Source organism: Buceros rhinoceros, unplaced genomic scaffold (assembly GCF_000710305.1).
Source record: "Buceros rhinoceros silvestris isolate BGI_N320 unplaced genomic scaffold, ASM71030v1 scaffold17072, whole genome shotgun sequence".
In the NCBI taxonomy this organism is placed as follows: Eukaryota; Metazoa; Chordata; class Aves; order Bucerotiformes; family Bucerotidae; genus Buceros; species Buceros rhinoceros.
In genome coordinates this window covers 11,157-14,430 of record NW_010398461.1, presented here as the reverse complement: position 1 = coordinate 14,430, position 3,274 = coordinate 11,157, and the positions used below count along the sequence as shown (strand labels likewise).

The following is a 3,274-nucleotide window of genomic DNA, read 5'->3' as shown; positions in this document are numbered from 1 at the left end:
GTGCCCCCACACTGCCCAGCTCTGCTGGCTTTGTCTTTTTTCGTGACAGCAGTCTGGCATGAAGCAGAATGAGTGGGGCTGGTTGAGGTGCTGATGGGGAGTAGCTGGCGCCAGGGGCTGCTTTGAAAGAAAGAGGTAATCCCAGCTGGTCCAGGGCTGGGGAAAGCCCACAAGCTGCTCGGCGACTGGCTTGTCCCTTGCCAGTCGCTGCGGGGGCAGTGGGGACGTCCTGTGCTGCTCCCTGGGCATCTGCGCAGGAGCCAGCGGGTGGGTAGGGAGCCTTGGCACTGGCGGGCAGGCAAGCAGGGGGACAGGCAGCTGTGATGGCATGGGTGCCTCGGTCCAGGGGTCCTCAGCATCATCTTGCCTTGTGATACAGCCATGCCGCCCAGGCAGCGAGCTGGGCTATGGGGTAAGGACTGCACAGCTGAGGAGAGGCACCGAGGGTTCGGCTGAGGCTAAGGGGAACATTTAACCCTGCAGTGGCTGGGTTTACCTCCAGCTCCTGCATCTCCAGAGAGGCATCAGCACACCCTGCCCTTGATTTCACTGCAGTCCCTGTAGAGCCAGGCTCCTGCCCAAGCCCTCTCAGGCAGCGAGCTGGGCTATGGGGTAAGGACTGCACAGCTGAGGAGAGGCACCGAGGGTTCGGCTGAGGCTAAGGGGAACATTTAACCCTGCAGTGGCTGGGTTTACCTCCAGCTCCTGCATCTCCAGAGAGGCATCAGCACACCCTGCCCTTGATTTCACTGCAGTCCCTGTAGAGCCAGGCTCCTGCCCAAGCCCTCTGCAGAGCACTGAGTGGAGGAAAGGTTGTTGCCGGCAAGGCTGCAGCAGCCCAAAGCCTGGGATGTTTCCCTGTCTCACTCGACATGCCCCGTGATCCTCAGGCCAGGCAAATAGATCTGGTAAGAAGAACGGCTCTCTTCTGCACCCTGAGGTGAGGCCGTGCCTCGGGCACAGCTGGGAGAAATGCCCTGGGGTCATCACAGAAACTGAGGGGGGAAGGATTTTTCCAGGGCAGCGATGCTCAGCCCAGCACCTCTGCAGATCTGAAACAAGGGGCAGATCCAAATGCCTGCAAGTCCAGGGCGGCTGTGCTACTGAAACAGCTGCTTGCTTTCCTTCCTAGGGACCTGGCATCACCCGTGGAGAGCCCATTCCTGCCAGCCGCTTTCAGGCTCCACACCCATCCCTCCTCCCTGTTCCATGTCTGCAGGCAGTGAGACCATGGGTCCAGCCATGCAGTGGAAGGGGCTGGGGTGAGACGCGTGTGGATCGCTGCCTCCAGCAGGAGCGGGACAGCCTTGGGCCACATGAGAGGAGAAGCGCAGTGAAGCTGTCCATGTGTTATGTGGGGGTTAAATAGCCTTTCCTTGCTAGAAGCTGGGCTGTGGCGAGCGGCTGTTTGCAATGCTCCCTCCCTCTTGCCGCTCAGACAAAGGACGGGAAGGCAGGGGGAGGGGATGCAACTGTATCTGGGTTATCAGGACAGAGTAGATGTTAGTCCCCACTACCTCAATCCCTACAGGACCTGCGGGGACACCTCTGTCCCCAGCTGGCTGCTGTGGCTGTCAGAGGCAGGCAGACAGGCAGACATTAAGGGTGGGCTGTGGTAGTGGTGTCTGCTGCTGGTCACGTATGCGGGCCTTCCAGGGAGAGGTTTTGGGGTGGATCGGTAGGTGTCAGAAGCTGGAGGTAGCTGGGACCACTAGGACCTCTCTGGGCACCTATTGCCCTTCTGACTCTGCGTGCCCTGGCTCCAGATGCTGCACCTCTCTCTGCTGTGGAGCTGCGTGGAGCACCTCCTATGAGACAGAGCTTACCTCCCAGCAGCCCAGCCCGGGCCAGCTCCCACCAGGAACCCGCAACAGAGGTATCACCAGCAACAGCACTTTTAAATGAGCTTCTCTTAGCACGCAGAACAGAGCATCAGGGAAAGGGGTGGCAATGCAAAGAGCGGATGTAAGTGGTTAACCCTGTCTAACCCTCTATCCGTCATCAGCTGTACTGGCCGTAGTGCCCTCTCATGTATTCATTACAGGGGACAGCTGGAGGGGCTAAGGCATGTGCCTAGGATGCATAATGCTACCCCTTGACCAATCAGCCAGAGCGCTAATGAGGCTTCCTAGCAGCATTGGCATCACTGCATGCAAATCCAGAGCCATTCCCAGGAGACCAGGTAGACATGTTTCACGTCCCAAGGTGCCTCTCATAGCTCTGGCCCCGGATTTGCACACCCTGACCTCCCTGGCAGTTCCTCAGTTGTCTCCTTGGATTCTTCTGTGGTAGTCAAGAGGTGGAAAATCATGTACAGAAAGCTAAGACCTTGGGTACCTCTTTGCAAAATGGGGGCTTCCCTTCCTGAGGCTCTGTGGGAAGGCAACCCACACAGAGAGTGAGTGATCAAGAGGAGAAAGGGAGGTTGTCTAGCCCAAAACCTCAAGTGTCCAAAATCAAAATGCCCAGGGCAACATCACTGATATAAAATCCAGAAAATATTTAATGAGACTTCTGGAGATCCTGTCTCCTGGTCTCAGGACTTTTTACAGGTATTCAAGAGCCCGACTCTGAAATATCCGCTCCTGTCACTGCAAGCTCCCATCTCCAGCAGAGAAGCCTGCAGAGGTACAGCCATGTACTGTGATGTCCACAGCAGAGTTATCATCATCCTCCAGCTCTGGGCAAAGTGTCTGTTGGTGAGATTGAGGGACTAGTTATGAACCTCTTAGTGAGCCTTGAGATTGGCTGCCAGAAACTTCCCTCCTTCCTCTCCTCTGTGTAAGAACAAGGAGTTGAAGGAATAAAGGAGAGGGCAACAGACTCCCTGAGGACAAGGTCCTGGCAGCAAAAGGGTCGCAGCCTGCATGGCACCTGTCCCATGCAGTCTTCTCACCTCAGCCTGTTCCCTGTCCACTCCCAGGGTTTATTTGCACCCATTGCTGCACTAATGTGCCTCACTGTGTCCACTGCCCCCTGCCCCACATCCCCTCACCATTTCCTGTCTCACTCTCTCTTCTCCCTCTCTTTGGGTTAGGTGGAACCCCATCAGGGCTGTGTGGGGTACACAGTGGAGGATGCTGCAGCAGAATGAGGGGCACAGCACAGCCACACAATTATGGTACAGGTGGTGCGGGGCAGCCCAAGAGAGGACAGGTGAAGGGCAGGGTGCCGGAGAGCTGGCTGGCTTGGCTCTCCGTGCTGTGCCAGAGAGATGGGCTTTCCTGGCTGGCAGCAGCTTTGAGAAACCTGGAAGAAGACAACAGAAGCCCCA

General features: G+C 57.0%; 1 protein-coding gene across 2 annotated transcripts in view; it reads left to right on the top strand.

Annotated features, from left to right (window-relative positions):
• Positions 1-3,274, top strand: part of SEPT3 (septin 3) — an 11,222-nt gene that overhangs the window by 356 nt on the left and 7,592 nt on the right. The gene's annotated exons all lie outside the window — the stretch shown is intronic.